At 43.4% G+C, this 18,661-nt stretch overlaps 1 long non-coding RNA gene across 1 annotated transcript; it reads right to left on the bottom strand.

The window, feature by feature from the left end:
• Nucleotides 1-4,015: 4,015 nt before the first annotated feature.
• LOC139277575 (uncharacterized) lies at nt 4,016-18,131 on the bottom strand. Its single transcript, XR_011596111.1, has 3 exons — nt 9,905-18,131; nt 9,489-9,646; nt 4,016-8,430 (listed from the first exon to the last, which is right to left on the bottom strand). It is a non-coding gene; the product is annotated as an uncharacterized lncRNA (long non-coding RNA).
• Between the last annotated feature and the right edge of the window lie 530 nt (nt 18,132-18,661).

Here is an 18,661-nt window from a genome sequence, read left to right as displayed (position 1 = left end):
CCCCACCGACACCTGGGAATCCCTGGCCCATGACCGCCCAAAGTGGAGGAAGAGCATCTGGAAGGGCGCTGAGCACCTCGAGTCTCATCGCCGAGAGCAAGCAGAAACCAAGCGTCAACAACGGAAGGAGCATGAGACAACCCAGGCTCCCCGACCATCTGTTGCTTTAACCACTGTCTGCCCCACCTGCGACAGAGATTGTAGGTCCCGCATTAGACTCCTCAGTCACCTGAGAACTCACTTTTAGAGTGGAAGCAAGTCATCCTCGACTCAAAGGTAATGCCTATGATGATGATGATTTATAGAGGTATATAAGCTAGTAAATGGTATGGAAAAGGCAAATCTGGAAGATTAAATTAATGTGTGATAGTAGGACAAGTGGGACACAGATTCAAACTATCAAACTGACTGTCAGAAGCTCTTCTTCACACAGAGTGATAAATACATGGAATGAACTCGCAGATAGAGTGGTGGAATTAAAAACCCTGGAATCAATTAAGAACCACTTGCATGCTGCAATGGAGGAACTTCATGGTCTTTCTGGATGTATGAACTAAGATGGGCTGAATGGCCCACCTCATTTGTAATTTTAATATGATTGCTTGGGATTTTAAAGTGGTCGAAATAAAAACATGATAAAGTCTGACAGAATTCTTGTTTAGAAATATATGCAATTCAATTCAGTCAATTAGGAGGTTAACCGATAACAGCCTTGAATGCTCCAGGCTTAAAGAGGATAAATTGGGTCAATTCCTTCTGATTTCTATGGAGGTGCCCATGTATTAACATCAGGTTGTGACAGAATTGTGCTTCGGTCCCACAGTCAAGTTGATTTAGCAATAATCTGTGCAGGTTCTCATGTGAAGGATGCACACTTGGGTGAGGTAGTGGATGGTGACTGCCAACTGTGTGCAAATTGCTATCTTTTGGGAGAGGAGGAATGTGAGAAGAAAATTAAAGCATGAACCCTCACTTGACATATTGCAAGAACTGGATGACTGAATAACAATGATCAATGATTTCCTCTTGAGGTTACATAATAGGCCATAATTCTAAGGTTATTGAACAGTGTCTGCCATTATAGTCAGACTCGCACTTGCACATTTAGGTTTTTACACTTTTTGTGTGCCAAGTTGCTGAAAGTGCGAAGCGAGGGAAGCTGGGCATTTGGGACCTGAGTGAACAGGGAAAGCAACTGTGTATCTCCTTAACCAATCAGATTGAAGGTTTGTGAAATTAATAGTGCCAGGACTGAGAAGTGTAAATTAGAGTGGGTGAATTCAATGTCAAATCAGGTACAGAAAGAGAAATAAAGAGAGGGAAGGAAAGATTGGATGAAGAGACAGAGAAAAAGAGACAGAAAGAGAAATTAAAGATAAACACTTATCACATTGTTAAAAGTGTACTTAAACTGAAAAAGAAAAGACTTAGCTTTCTGTGGCGAGTTTAATTCGTATCCATCACATAAATACAGGAACGTCACACCATTCAAAGTAATTTAATGGTGAGGCAGACAGAGAGATGCCGATTTTGCAAAGCTAATGGCGGAGTGGCACAACTCGGACAGCAACTTTAGGGTATTAGAGTTTAGCTGTGCATCTGCCCCTCACCTAAAGTTGCTGTACCATTATTTTGACAGCAAATTATGGCCAAATAAGCTTAACTCAAAGAGTATGGCTAATCATATTGACGTGCACAGCACTCTCTCTTTGTTTAATCAATGGTGTAGATGCTTCCTCTTCCACTTGTATAATTGTGTAGCTTGAAGAGGGGAGTGGGGGTGCTTATTAATGGGGCAGTTTTTCATGTGTGTTTGATTGGCAAGTTTTCTGCAGTAAAAGAGTTTCTACACTTGTAAATGTTCATTCTGTCGTGCCTTCATTACAGGTCAGGGATATTCATACAGCTATAAACTAATATGCATGAGTAGTTTGTCATGAGATGTTATGCTGGGCAGGATTTCTACAAAACGGGGATAGAGCTGACCAATTTCCCAATTTTCATAACACATGCTATTTAATTGCTCAGCAATACAGTCTAAACAAAGAACAATTAGATTTCTAAAATGTACTGTTTGCTATCTCTAGGTAAAATTTAGCAGTGGATTAACTATATTTAGAGTGCTGAACATTCAAAGCCAGATAATTGGCTAACATTTTATGCTTGGATTAAGAGTTCTGTGTTTAAATGTCATGTTTGAACCGGAAATTCTGTGTAATAGGAAGGAATGGCAAGGGATCTGCGACCTGGAATTTGAGACTTGGACCAGGTTTTTGTTTACCTGGATACTTCCGCACTCCTTGCTTCTAAACTTGTAGTATCCTGTTAGTAACCATGGTGTTAACAGAGAGAGTAATTGTGAATAATTATCTGGCGGCTTAATACAGCCTAGTTCACTGACTGCTTCAAACAAAGAATCAGCAATATTGGTATATGTAAATACACATGTTAATAACTCAATAATCCAAAGTTGAATTTAACATATTAAAGAGCAGGACTACAATCTCATATGAACAGTCAGTGCAGGTTAACTTGTGCAACAAAATGAGGAATTTACAATTGGCAGAGGTTTATTGATTGTAATTATTTAAGGCTATAGAGCAGTTAGTGGTGACATTGCTATCCTCCTTATTGTCATATTTCCTCAAAGTCACACTTATTTTGAAGTTACCAACAGGCATTGGGGGCAATTTTGACTTTGTGCGATATTGTAAAAGGCATGCTAGCGAATCGCAAACCCAGTTTACGTCTCTCACAATTTTCATTCCCATCGAAGTCAAAGACAAAATTACCCTCATTGTCTTTGATGTTTAAGTACAGTGCAAAGCCAATAATTAGAGTGGAACATTTTTCTCCCAATTGACACATGGTAACATGATTTATTCATGACATCGATGTTCTGATTCAGTATATGATCTTCAGTATTAGAAAAATGATGAAATCAGCTTAGTGTTATAATTTTTTTCTGAAAAATTCTAACTTTGTGATTTTTGAAATAGTAACAAAAATGCCTGCCATCACATTCGATTAAATATTTGTGTGCCTTATATAATGCAAGGGATAATAATAGGCGTGAACCTGAAAATAAAAGATGTACCATGTTTATTTTTGGTTTTGTTACCATAGGAAGGAGACAAAAATAATTTGTGATGACATGTGTTTGTGGATTGAGACTTTGGCTGAACATGACCTGGTTTTCTTGAAATGAGAAATTTTTTCAGATGTGCAGCCGAATCAGGCACCCTTGACATAGACTGTGTTAGATGAACACCAAAGGCGTAATATACTGTTTGGATTAAGTGAGCCGGCACTGAAGGTGACTTGAAGGCCTCAGTGGAAAAATATAAAGCCTGGAGGCAAAAAGCAAAAAACTCTTGAGCCCGAAATTGGTTGGCATACTGCCCACTACCGCCCGCGTACCACCCAAAAATGTGATTTTGTTAAAAAAACCACCTACATACCGCCAACATACTGCTCGGCGGAATATTCATCATTGACATACCGCCGAGCGGTATGCACTGTCCACCATGCAGGACCGCCCGCATACCGCCCAAAAAGTCCGATTTTGATCGCATACTGCCGATACACCACCGGAGCTGCATACCGTCCTGGAAAAGGTGGTTTTACGTGATGTTAAGTGGGTGGGAATGGGCGGAGTACACGGAGTCGCCATTTTGGAAATCGGGAACTGTCAGCTAAATCAGCACCTCTGTATTTCAGAGGTGAGCAGTGACTTTACAGTGCGATTTAGAGTGGAAATGTATTTTTATTGGTACTGACTAACTTATTAAGGTAAAAGGCATTTTAGTTATATTTTTTTCATTGAAAAATATTGTGGAGATTTAAAAAGAATGGGGCCTGTACTATCTCAGCCTGTATTGCTGACCTGTCTAATGGAGGAACCAGATGTGAGAAGGTTTATAAATGAATGCTTTGCTTGAATGTGGAGAGCTGCATTTTGGGACCCTGATGACTGTTACTCCAAAAATTTGACACTGTACAAGAGTGCTTAAATTCAATTCAAACGTTTATGTAAAAATGCCAAAAATATACAACAATTTAAAAACTTTGTAAAACTTATAACTATAAAACAAATATAACAACTTTAATAACAACTTTAACAAAACTTTAACAACTTTAATAAACTTTTACAAAGCAAACTTCAATTATTCAATGAACAAGCGCAACAAAAGACCCTTTACTGTCCTCGACCAGGACCTCAACCCTGTCCTCGACCGCGTGCTACAACACTCTTGGGAATATTCCAACCTTTCTTACTCCCACCCTTCCCTTTCCCACTACTGCTAAGCCTGAACCTCACTGTGGTGGCACCAAGCCGGCGTGCAGGACCACACCCCGAGTGCTGTTGCTGTCATGGGGGGTCAGACATTGCAGGCGCAATAAATGGGCCTCAGGCGAAGTTCATGATGTGGAGGATGATGTCAGCTCCCTACCCTCAGGTGCTGTCGACCTGACTACTATGGCACCGGGGGGGGGTTCCGCACCATGTCCCAATCCAGTCGATTGCCACATGGCTTCGACGGCATCGGCGGTCCGCTCCATCGCGATGATCATACGCGACATGTCCTCCGACTGCCACTCTGATAGAGCCGCGATGTTTGCGGCTATCGTAGCCATGGCCTTAGAAACATAAAAACGTAGAAATTAGGTGCAGGAGCAGGCCATTTGGCCCTTCGAGCCTGCACCGGCTCATCATTCAACCTCAGTACCCTTTTCCTGCTTTCTCTCCATACCCCTTGATCCCTTTGGCCGTAAGGGCCATATCTAACTCCCTTTTGAATATATCTAATGAACTGGCCTCAACAACTCTCTGTGGTAGAGAATTCCACAGGTTAACCACTCTCTGAGTGAAGAAGTTTCTCCTCATCGCGGTCCTAAATTGCTTACCTCTTATCCTTAGACTATGATCCCTGGTTCTGGAACTCCCCAGCAACGGGAACATTCTTCCTGCCTCTAACCTGTCCAATCCCGTCAGAATTTTATATGTTTCTATGAGATCCCCTCTCATTCTTCTAAACTCCAGTGGATATAAGACCAGTTGATCCAGCCTCTCCTCATATGTCGGTCCTGCAATCCCGGGAATCAATCTGGTGAACCTTCAATGTACTCCCTCAATAGCAAGAACGTCCTTCCTCAAACTAGGAGTCCAAAACTGATCATAATATTCCAGGTGTGGCCTCATCAAGGCCCTGTACAACTGCAGTAAGACCTTCCTGCTTCTATACTCAAATCCCCTAGCTATGAAGGCCAACATACCATTTGCCTTCTTCACCGCCTGCTGTACCTGTATGCCAAACTTCAATGACTGATGTACCATTGCACCTCCCCTTTTCCTAATCTGTCACCATTCAGATAATATTCTGTCTTCCTGTTTTTGCCACCAAAGTGGATAACCTCACATTTATCCACATTATACTGCATCTGCCATGCATTTGCCCACTCACCTAACCTGTCCAAGTCACTCTGCAGTCTCTTACCATCCTCTTCACAGCTCACACCGTCACCCAGCTTAGTGTCATCTGCAAACTTGGAGATATTACATTCAATTCCTTCATCTAAATCATTGATGTATATTATAAGAAGCTGGGGTCCCAGCGCAGAGCCCTGCGGCACCCCACTGGTCACTGCCTGCCATTCTGAAAAGGACCCATTTATTCAGACTCTCTGCTTCCTTTCTGCCAACCAGTTCTCTATCCACATCAGTACATTACCATCAATACCATGTGATTTAATTTTGCACACCAATCTCTTGTGTGGGACCTTGTCAAAAGCCTTTTTAAAGTCCAAATACACCTCATCCACTGGTTCTCCCTTGTCCACTCTACTAGTTACATACTCAAAAAATTCTAGATTTGTCAAGCATAATTTCCCTTTCATAAATCCATGCTGACTAGGACCGATCCTGTCACTGCTTTCCAAATGCGCTGCTATTTCATCTTTAATAATTGATTCCAACATTTTCCCCACTACCGATGTCAGGCTAACTGGTCTGTAATTCCCTGTTTTCTCTCACTCCTTTTAAAAAAAATGGTGTTACATCAGCTACCCTCCAGTCCATAGGAACTGATCCAGAGTCGATAGACTGTTGGAAAATGATCACCAATGCATCCACTATTTCTAGGGCCACTTCCTTAAGTACTCTGGGATGCAGCCTATCAGGCCCTGGGGATTTATCGGCCTTCAATCTTATCAATTTCTCTAACACCATTTCCTGACTAATAAAGATTTCCTTCAGTTCCTCCTTTTCTCTAGACCCTCGAACCCCTAGTATTTCTGGAAGGTTATTTGTGTCTTCCTTAGTGAAGACAGATCCAAAGTAATTGTTCAATTGGTCTGCCATTTCTTTGTTCCCCATTATAAATTCACCTGATTCTGACTGCATAGGACCTACGTTGCTCTTCACTAATCTTTTTCTCTTCACATATCTATAGAAGCTTTTGCAGTCAGTTTTTATGTTCCCTGCAGCTTCCTCTCATATTCTATTTTCCCCCTCCTAATTAAACCCTTTGTCCTCCTCTGCTGAATTCTAAATTTCTCCCAGTCCTCAGGTTTGCTAATTTTTCTGGCCAATTTATATGCCTCTTCCTTGGATTTAATACTATCCCTAATATCCGTTGTTAGCCACGGTTGAGCTAGCTTCCCCATTTTATTTTTACGCCAGGCAGGGATGCAATTGTTGAAGTTCATCCATGAAATCGATAAATATCTGCCATTGCCTATCCACTGTCAACCCTTTAAGTATCATTTGCCAGTCTATCCTAGCCAATTCACGTCTCATACCATCGAAGTTATGTTTCCTTAAGTTCAGGATCCTAGTCTCTGAATTAACACTGCCACTCTCCATCTTAATAAAGAATTCTACCACATTGTGGTCACTCTTCCCCAGGGGGCCTCGCACAATAAGATTGCCAATTAGTCCTCTCTCATTACACAACACCCATTTTAGGATGGCCAGCTCTCTAGTTGGTTCCTCGACATATTGGTCTCGAAAGCCATCCCTAATACACTCCAGGAAATCCTCTTCCACTGCATTGCTACCAGCTTGGTTAGCCCAATTTATATATAGATTAAAGTCTCCCATGATAACTGCTGTACCTTTATTGCACGCATCCCTAATTTCCTGTTTGATGCCATCCCCAACCTCACTACTAGTTTGGTGATCTGGACACAACTCCCACTAGTGTTTTCTGCCCTTTGGTATTCCGCAGCTCTACCCATACAGATTCCACATCATCCAAGCTAATGTCCTTTCTTACTATTGTGTTAATTTCCTCTTTAACCAGCAACGCTAACCCACCTCCTTTTCCTTTCTGTCTATCCTTCCTGAATGTTGAATACCCCTGGATGTTGAGTTCCCAGCCTTGGTCACCCTGGAGCCATGGCTCTGTAATCCCAATTATATCATAATCATTAATAGCTGCCTGCGCAGTTAATTCATCCACCTTATTATGAATACTCCTCTCATTGAGGCACAGAGCCTTCAGGCTAGTCTTTTTAGCACTCTTTGTCCCTTTAGAATTTTACTGTAACGTGGCCCTTTTTGATTTTTGCCTTGGGTTTCTCTGCACTTCACTTTTACTATTCTCCTTTCTATCTTTTGCTTCTGCCCCCATTTTATTTCCCTCTGTCTCCCTGAATAGGTTCCCATCCCCCTGCCATATTAGTTTAACCCCTCCCCAACAGCACTAGCAAACACTCCCCCTAAGACATTGGTTCCGGTCCTGCCCAGGTGGAGACCGTCTGGTTTGTACTGGTCCCACCTCCCCCAGAACCGGTTCCAATGTCCCAGGAATTTGAATCCCTCCGTCTTGCACCACTCCTCAAGCCACGTATTCATCTTAGCTATCCTGCAATTCTTACTCTGACTAGCACATGGCACTGGTAGAAATCCTAAGATGACTACCTTTGAGGTCCTACTTTTTAAATTTAACTCCTAGCTCCCTAAATTCAGCTTGTCGGACTTCATCCCGCTTTTTACCTATATCGTTGGTACCTATATGCACCACGACAACTTGAGCAGCTCTCGCCCTATGTCGAAGCTGGCCTGCGACAGACGCACCATGTCCTAGTAAACCTTTCTGCAGCAACCTCCGTCGCTGCGGCAAAGGCGCTGCAGTGCTGGGGGTGTGTTGCTGCACACCACTTGGTCCCACAGAATCAGAGGAGCCATGGGGGAATTCCCTGAATACATACTCCGTGGTGGAGAATGTTCCAGCTGGCCCACATGGAGCTGGTGTATCGTCCTTCATCTCCACCCCCACTGGCTCCAGGATCAGAGGCTCTTCCTCTTCCTCTTCTCTTCGTCTTCATCATGTCTGCCAGTGGTGAAGTCGGGAGAGGGCTGGGTGGTGCCAGAGGTGGAGGCAGCACGTCTGTCGTCTGTGTCGATGTGGTCTGAATCGCCTGAGCCTGGAAGTACAAAACAACATTTAAAAATGCTCGACACCAGGAGAGGGGTCAGGGTTACATGAATACATAGTACAGTGACTTATCGCAGTCTTACTTAAATGTCCACCAACTGCTGCAGTACTGCTTTAAATATCGCAGACAGACAATACATCTATGCATTGCGTCACATGCCCCCACCATTGCAGTACATCACATGAGGCCAACACTACAGTGCAATAAACTTACTGTTGGGGTAAAAGGAAGACTTCTCTTCCTTGAGGTGGACTCCCTGATATAAGGGGTCGACACCTGCCCTCGCCCTCAGTTTAACGACCACAGAATTAAACCAACAAAACGTTCAGTTCACCGGTTTATTATTCGAACATGCTCGGGCAGTGTTCCAGACGACCACTTCCAAGTACAAGAGTTCTACAAGCACAGATATATGATTTTACGATTTGTGCAACACTCCTACAAAACCACCGATTGGCCTACTGCTCTCAGCGAAGTTACATTGATTTGTTGACTCTTATCAGACTAACTCTGAGTGGTTCTCCCCCACCTGTCCATCTCCCGTCACATGTCACCTTCTGGAATGTGTTATTGAGTGGTGTCAACTTTGCCTCAGTTTCTCATGACGTGTTGATTAACTTTGTTTTCCAGGGTGGTGCCTCCTTATCCTCTTCCAAGAACTCTAGTCAAAACTACCAGCAATACCAATTCCCCTGCTGCTATAATCTATGTTCGCAAACATTTGTGTCCTTGTTCTGACCTGAATATGTACGCTTCCATGAATCTGTTCTAAGGTTAATAACAAATGGTTCATTACTCATCAGGCTTCGCTATTCCCTTCCTACTAGCCCAATGCAAGTAAGTGTATAAGCATGCTTTACATACATAAGTTGGTTATACATAACCGGTCAATATTACAATCAGCATGACCATCAGTCTGTCTCCACTCTAGTGACCATTTTTTATCCCCTTACACTTACATTACATAACATCAGGCCAATATTACAGTTAGTTACATTACATGACATGACAGGACCGCAACACAGACTGGATTGTATTCAACTTACCATCTTGTGTGGGTGGGTCAGCTCCAATGCCGGTGGTGGCACGGTGGCTATCCCCAACTAGGGACAGGGCACGGATCTCGATGTCAGTCAGAGGCTCTTGGGTTGTGGGTCCTCCCCCTCATACGCCGCTGATCCGCTGCTATTGCAGATGTCTTCTTCTGCAGAAAGTAAAGTAAATGAAAATAAAAATCTTCAATCCATTTAACATCAGACACACACAGGGTCTCACACACACACACACACAGGGTCTCACACACACACACACAATTAAAAACACTGCGTTGATCCTCTTGTCATTGCCTGAAAGCACGAATGCATCGTCGTAACCTTAAGATAAATATCATCCGTGTGACACTGAACCTACACTTACATGGTACATGGCACGTAGGGGGTGCATAAATAAAATCATAACTTACTCTTGCGACCCTCACCGGGTCGTTCCAGCTCTAACGGCACCGTTCCCCGGTGTGTACCATGGTACTTGTGGAGGACACAACCTCCCTGATCTCGTCCCGTATCCTGGTGTACTCCTTTGGTGAGGTGGGCTTTCCACGACCATCCTTCGTTAGCTCGGAGTACTTCTCTGTGATATTCTCAAGAAGGGCAGGTAACTCCGTCTCGCCGAAGGCGAGCGTCCTCAACTTCCCGTCCTTTTCGATGTTCCTGCACTAGGATTTTTAAAAAAATATTTCCATAATAGTTTTGTTGTTATTATTTTTGCTTTGTAAAATATGCCTTCTTATTCTTCAAATTGCAGAATTCTTAGTTGTTATGAATATTTTTTAACTCTGCAATGTGTTTTTAAAGTAGTTGCCCATCGACTAGCTTGCTGCTCCTTCTCACTCTCTCTCCCTCCTCTTCAACTCACTGCGTATGCGCGGGTGACCCCTGACCCCCGAAATCGTGGGTAAAACGCTTCTGTAAAAGAATCGGGGGAAAAAATATCGTGCATGCGCAGTTCAGTGTCATAAGAACATAAGAATTAGGAACAGGAGTAGGCCATCTAGCCCCTTGAGCCTGCTCCGCCATTCAACAAGATCATGGCTGATCTGGCCGTGGACTCAGCTCCACTTACCCGCCCGCTCCCCGTAACCCTTAATTCCCTTATTAGTTAAAAATCTATCTATCTGTGATTTGAATGCATTCAATGAGCTAGCCTCAACTGCTTCCTTGGGCAGAGAATTCCACACTTTCACAACCCTCTGGGAGAAGAAATTCCTTCTCAACTCGGTTTTAAAAAGGCTGTGCCCGTTAGTTCTAGTCTCCCCGACCAGTGGAAACAACCTCTCTGCCTCTATCTTGTCTATCCCTTTCATTATTTTAAATGTTTCTATAAGATCACCTCTCATCCTTCTGAACTCCAACGATTAAAGACCCAGTCTACTCAATCTATCATCATAAGGTAACCCCCTCATCTCCGGAATCAGCCTAGTGAATCGTCTCTGTACCCCCTCCAAAGCTAGTATATCCTTCCTTAAGAAAGGTGACCAAAACTGCACGCAGTACTCCAGGTGCGGCCTCACCAATACCTTGTACAGTTGCAGCAGGACCTCCCTACTTTTGTACTCCATCCCTCTCGCAATGAAGGCCAACATTCCATTCGCCTTCCTGATTACCTGCTGCACCTGCAAACTAACTTTTTGGGATTCATGCACAAGGACCCCCAGGTCTCTGCACCGCAGCATGTTGTAATTTCTCCCCATTCAAATAATATTCCCTTTTACTGTTGTTTTTTCCCCAAGGTGGATGACCTCACACTTTCCAACATTGTATTCTATCTGCCAAACCTTAGCCCATTCGCTTAACCTATCTAAATCTCTTTGCAGCCTCTGTGTCCTCTACACAACCCGCTTTCCCACTAACCTTTGTGTCATCTGCAAATTTTGTTACACTATACTCTGTCCCCTCTTCCAGGTCATTTATGTATATTGTAAACAGTTGTGGTCCCAGCACCGATCCCTGTGGCACACCACTAACCACCGATTTCCAACCCGAAAAGGACCCATTTATCCCGACTTTCTGCTTTCAGTTAGCCAGCCAATTCTCTATCCATGCTAATACATCTCCTCCGACTCCGCATACCTTTATCTTCGTCGCACCATCCATCGAAGAGAAAGTCGATCTGGATCGACTACTAGGTTACATAACCCCCGCTGCAGACTGCTGACATATCGCTGACATATCTCCGACAGAACGCCCCCCAAAAAATCGACCAATTTTGTCCTCTTCGGTCTCGGTGGTATGGCGGCGGTTTGAAACAATGCACTGCCGGCATACCGCCGAGAAATGGGCGGACCTCATGAATCGACCAATTTCGGGCTTGACAAGTCTTGTTTAGACAATTGCTCTGGTACATGCGAGTACAGATAGATTTTTCCCATTTCAGTTATTCTGCACCATTTTATGTCTCTTAATGCTGTTTGAGGCTGCAGTGAAAAGAAAATACTACACTACTGCTCTGAGGCTGTTGATTGTGGATCGTGATGCACAGTTTGCAAAGTTGGGAGTTGGGAATGAGCTGTAACTTGCACTGTACATCCAGAGTCCATTTCCCTGCAGACTACTTTAAAAATATTTTTAATATTTAGAGAGAACAGGTGGCTAAGTCTGCTTTCTCATAATCATAAAAAGGCTCGATACTAAGTGAGAAAATGCCAAAGAATATTAACTGGCTGAGCAGTTTAAAATGCCAGCTTCACACTGGACGGATTGGCAAGTTCAAATGGCTTGAGACTATCTTCCACATGGATTCTTGCGCAGATTGGCACTGAAATAAGTTTGAGAATGTGGATGCTCTGGCCAATACTGGGTTTAAGGCTCAGTGAATCAGTGTTAGTATGCCTATACACAGTGCTCCTGTTCTGAGAATTTCATTGCAGCCAGGTAATATTACATGGAATGTACAGCACAGAAACAGGCCATTCGGCCCAACTAATCTGTTTTGTCCAATATTGTATATACCACAGTCTTCAGAATTCAGTGTTTATCTATACCATCTAGAGATTCATAGAATTGTAGAAAGCACCAAACAAGGCCAGTTCCTAGTCTCATTTTCCTACTCTTTCCTAGAACCGTCTTAATATTTTTCTTAATGTATTTAAGATGGAGTTAGATAAACATTGGGCAGAACTACTTTGGGGCATAAAGTGGGTGGTGGGGATTAGCCTTCTTGTCATACTTGCCACACAATATTCCTTTCCATTGAAGTTGAACGTGATTGAATCAGTTTCAATAGCCACTTGTGGTAATGCATTCTATATTCGAATAAACCTTGAAAGAAAAATCATTCTTCTAACCTCCCCTTGTTACCAATTCACCAGCCAGTGGAAATAATCTTTCATTATTTATCCTCTCAAACGCTTTCATGATTTTGAACACTTCTATTCAATCTGCCATTAACTTTTACTTTTGCAATAACTATAGCCCTGTGCTTTTGATTTCAATATGTGATACAGAAGTACTGCGATGACAGATTGAAAACTTGTGGGTGTAGATGTAATGACATAAAACATTTAGTTATTGGCTCTTCATGTAGAAAAATTTCTTTAGTACCTTAAGCTTCACAGCCAGGGAAATGCAGCAGCCAATCTGTGCAGCAAGCTCCCACAAACAGCAATGAGATAAATGACCTGATTTTCTTTTTGGTGGTATTGTTTGAGGGATAAGTATTGGTCAGGACACTGGGAGAACTCTCCTGCTGTTCTTCGAGAAGCCATGTGATCTTTTCCACCCATCTGAGATGGCAAACAGGGTTTGGTTAAATGTATCATCTGAAAGATGGCACATCAGACAGTGCAGCACTTCCTCAGTACTGCACTGAGGTGTCAGCTTAGATTGTGCGCAATTGTGGGGCTTAAACTACAACCTTCTGGGCGCATAATTGAAGTCGATGGAAAAGCAAATCGGGCATGGTGTGAAACAGATAGACGATTCATTAGTACCCAGTTTGCGCTGATGCTCAAGACCAATTTCACCCCGTGACTCAAGCATGTCATAGATTAACATACTGAAATTGAAACCACATTTTATAATAACATTTCTTTACACTAAAAATTGCTGGTAATACTCAGCAGGTCAGGCAGTATCTGTGGAGAGAAACAGAGTTAACGGATGGAATTTTCTGGGGTCCGTGTGGGCACGATTGGAGGTGGGCCCATTGGGAAATTTGAAATATCTTGCAGCAGGTCAGGAACCTGCCATCATCCCGTCCCCATGCGCCTTTCCTCAGGCCCGTTTGCTGGCATGTCAGCAATCCGAATGGCAGAGGCGGGCAAGCGAATTTAAATCATGAGGTACTTGTCAGACCCTTATGCTGAGCACGGGAATCATGCAGCTCTGGAACCACATCTGTGAGCCTGAGGTGGGAGTTGAGTGGCCATTGATCCAGCTCATTAGTGCACAGCATGAAAAGTACAATAAAAGCTCCCACCTCACAGCTAATCACTTTTATAAGGCAGATGCTGTTGCTGACTGCATTGTCAGCACAGATTTAGCTTTCCAGAGGTTCATACCATTGACAGATTGCTTCTCTAATCTCTGTCAAGTATTCCATCAGCATGGGTGCCGTTTATAGTGTCTCACCTTGGTCCTCAGAATCAGACCAGGATGAGCTCCAACACCAGCAGCACCAGGCACACCAGCAGGACCAACATCACCACCACCATCATTCCCCTCAACCACATGACGCTGCACAGGACAGAGGGCATTAGCGCAGGGCTGCACAGTGCCGGATGCGATACCCGCAACAAAGGTATACAGGCAGAGGATGAGCTTCCTCAACATGATGGAGCAGCAATGCCAAAGGAGGCTCAGACATTTGCACACTGCTGGAGGAAGATCTGCAGCCAAGAGGAGTGGCTGTCAAAGCCACTAGTGCCCGTCAAAGCCACCAGTGCCCGTCAAAGCCACCAGCGCCCTCAACCTCTTCGCTTCAGGCTCCTTCCAGGGATCTGCAACAGACATTTGTGGCCTCTTGCAGTCTGTTGCTCACAGATGCATCACACCAACAAGTCAGCCAATTATATCAACTTTGCCACTGATGAAGCCAGTGTTACTGAGCGGGCGCTTGGCTTTGCCGCTCTGGCTGGCTTCCTACAGGTGCAGGGCTTTATCGGATGCACACATGTGGCCATCAGGGCACCTCATCATCACCCAGGAGTCTGTGTTAACTGCAAAGGCCATCACTCACTCACTGTGCAGCTCGTCTGCAACCATAGGAAGATCATCATGAAGTGTGCGCAGAATTTCCTGGCAGCTGCCATGATTCTTTGGTCCTGCGCCAGTCCACCCTCACTCAGCTCTTCACTCCTCCAAACAGACATTCTAGCTGGTTGCTTGGAGACAAGGCCTATCCACTGAAGACGTGGCTCCTGACACCCTTGAGGAGGCCAAGTACTGAGGCCCAGGAGAGATATAATGAAAGACACATTTCCACCAGATGTGTCATAGAGCAGGCAATAAGCATGCTGAAAATGTGCTTCAGATGCCTTGACAGATCTGGAGGAGCCCTTCAGTACGCACCAGCCAGGGTCTCCAGAATCATTGTGGTCTGCTGTGCCCTGCACAACATAGCACAGCAGCGAGGATTAGCGCTGCATGAGGAGCAAAACACTGAGTGGACAGCCTCTTCAGAGGAGGAGGAAGAGCAAGAAGATGAGCATCAGCTGGAAGACGAGGCGGAGCAGGAGCTGGAGGAACCTGCGGTCCAGATCCCACCAGCACTCGAGCACATTGCTGCCCGGGGGGCCAGGGATGGGCTCATCATGGCTAGATTTACTTAACTTTACGTTGTACACCCACATGATGCACTAGGTTGGCACCACCCCACAGCAACACCATAAAGCACACTACAATAACCAAGCCATTCCTTTCACACTGACCACCATTGCTGGAGATAACATTATGTCTCACCATTCATTCCAACTCACTAAGCCATTCACAAAGGTGTACACAAATTTGACCATGATCACAAAGTGGTGAAAATAAAGATTTTTTATCTGTGACATCACAGTAACGGACACTTTACAGAAGCATTGAATAAAACCCCCTTGTAGCTGCCCTTGTGAATCTAATTGTGTTTCATTTTTTTTAATGTGTGCTTCTGTGAGTTGCTACCCCTGTAGCTTCAGCAGAGGTAGAGACAGCCTGCTCACTTCCCTGCTGCAACTGCAAAGACCCTTTTGGGGGACGTGCTGTGGGTTTTGGAGCCTGTGATGGGCCCCCAAAGTCTGCTCCTCCTGCGACTGTGCAGGGATAGACACGGCCATCGTGATCCGAGGAGGCACCTGGGGTCTGACTGAGGGGGATGGTGGGGGGGTGGCAATGGGGGAGAAGCTTTGAGAGGAGCCCACAATTGCACGTCCCCTCTCACCATCATTCCTGTCATGGGCCACCCGCACTTCCCTGCGAGCAAGGATCTGGAGAGCACCTTGCTGCACAGCAGTGAGGCAATGAGGACCCACTTCTACATTGACATCCCTCCTAGAGAGGACATATATGGGCCTATGCCATCTATTCTCCATAGACAGTGATCTATTCTCCATAGAAACCAGGGGGCCGAAATTTGGTAACGCCCTGTTTGGGTGAGAGTTCAGATATTTGTGAAACAGTATTCTGATTCTTGCAAATGTACAAGTAAATAGATGTTCATCCTTTGCATATCAATACAAATTTGTAAGTGTTGTCTCAAAAGTAAATGGTTTCCTGCACATTAGAGCTGACATATATCCCACGTTGAATTTCATGAATTACACTGTATTCCATCTATAATGATCATGTTAAGAGATAGAGTATAATTAGTTGATTATTGCAGCCAAGTGATGCTCATATTTTCTGACCAGTAAAGTAAAAATAACCTGTATATTTTTAATTTCAAAAGATTTATAATATAAATGTGCATTCCTGCAGAATGACGATCTGAAGTGTTTATATTGTTACTTAAATGAAAAACTCATGTTTAGGTTTGAATTTAACAACTGATTACAGTTCCTGTTTTTTGATTTTTATTTGCTGTAATTGTAAGACTCTAACGTCAGCCTGTCACATTCTGTGTGACTGTCAAATTTCATTGCAATATTCTGGGCATAAACCTGAGGTACAATCGTTGCAGGGGATACTCAGTGCTGTGGTATTAATGCTGTGGCTGTCACACATGGTGAAAACCTTGGTTTGCTGTCAAAGGAAGAGCCTGCAGTGGCTGAAAGCTTCATTAACTCAGCTTTGTTCTGATTCAGTGCAGTCGGGTGGGCAAATGATGCCTTAAGTGTTATCAGCAGCATGCAGGTCCCTATGTTACCTAGCAACGCAGATTAATCCACATCACAGGCCTCCAAAAAATCAGCCTTTTCAATTTTGTAGCAGTGCAAATGTGCAGATCTTCCTCCTTACAATTGATCTTCCTCAGTGGAATACTTTTTAGCAAAAGTATTAACATTATCTTTGATTTTAGAGAAAATCAGTTGGAAACCTATTCTATTCAACATAGTGATTAATCCCATATAGACAGGAAACTGCTCATTATTCAGCTCCATGCTCGGTTTCCAACATGGTATAAGCTGGCAATGAGTTGTTGTTATGTATCAACTTATAGAAGTAATAAATTATGATGTATAAATCATTGTTTTGAAAATAGAAAGCTGCAAATGGTCTCGTTTCAGAATTGCTATTCCTGTACTGGTTACAACATTGAAAATGTGCACAGATGCCTACAAAACTGAGAAAGATGATTAATTGTATTAATAGATATAAGGAATTTCAACAGCAGTCGCAGACATACTTAAAAAATGTTTTTATAGAGTTGACGAATGCATCAAATGATGCTTGGTTTCAAAGAGGACAGAGATTCCTCTGACGGATGAACTGTTTTCTGCAGCTAATGTATGTAAACCTGATGACAAATGCACAACTCAAAATGGTAAAATGTTGTTGACTTTCAGGACACAGAGCGATCCTAATGGATGGAATTATACTTGCGGCTTAAAATGACTGAATTGAGATTACCGATGCAAAGGCACAATTAGGATAGAATACAACATGTAACGTAATTGTAGTGATTGGATCATTTTGTTTTACATCATTGCATTCACATCTGGGGGTCGGGTTCCCACTTGTTTCCTCTAGTTATATCAGCGCAATCATGTTGGAATTGGCCAAACCAGCGCAAAAGATCGGAGAATTTTAAACATGTGAGTTACGGCGAAAACCACTTGCGTTCGTGTTTTCCACCATTTTTCAAGATTCAATTCACCCGAATCAGGCCCCACCCGCAGAACTGGCCATACCCACAGGGCAAAATTGCAGGATTCCGACAATAGCGCTGGTTCAGGAAGGCTCTTCAAATTGCGCTCATTTTCGTAGGTGCACAGGCACTAGTAGACACATTTTAATAGTTTTTTTCACATGAAACATTTAATTTACAAAGAACCTAACTAGTGTACACCAATGAAACTATTAAATGGTTCAGTATAGTTTTTAAAATTAATTTTCAGTGATTTTAAATCAGGTTACTCGCAAGTGGACAACTGGACACCTGTCAACTGCGTCAACCGTGGTTCAGTGAGTAGCACTCTCGCCTCTGAGTCAGAAGGTTGTGGGTTCAAGTCCCAGTCCAGAGACTTGAGCACAAAAATCTAGGCTGGCACTCCAGTGCAGTACTGAGGGAGTGCTGCACTGTCGGAGTTGACGTCTTTCGGATGAGACGTTAAACCAAGGTCTGTCCCTTCAGGTGGACATAAAAGTTCCCATCACACTCTTTCGAGAAGAGCAGGGGAGCTATCCCCAGTGTCCTGGCGACTATTTATCCCTCAATCAACGTCACTAAAACAGATTATTTGCTCATTATCACATTGCTGTTTGTGGAACTTGCTGTGCACAAATTGGCTGCTGTGTTTCCTACATTGCAACAAAAAGTATTTCATTGACTGTAAAGCGCTTTGGGACATCCTGAGGTCACAAAAGTTGCTATATAAGTGCAAGTTCTCTCTTTCTATCTTTTTCTGATTAAAATTGTTTATTTTTGCTGATATACCCATTTTCAGCAGTATTTATAAAACTGCACCAAATTACCACTCTTGAATATATCAAGGAGTACTTTTTAATGGAAAGAAACTAAAAAGAAACAGTTACCTTCTACTTTGCTGCTCGATGGCGCTGGTTCATGGAAGATTTTATATCTG

Source organism: Pristiophorus japonicus, chromosome 12 (assembly GCF_044704955.1).
Source record: "Pristiophorus japonicus isolate sPriJap1 chromosome 12, sPriJap1.hap1, whole genome shotgun sequence".
NCBI lineage: Eukaryota > Metazoa > Chordata > Chondrichthyes > Pristiophoridae > Pristiophorus > Pristiophorus japonicus.
This window is presented reverse-complemented; position numbering and strand designations above follow the sequence as displayed.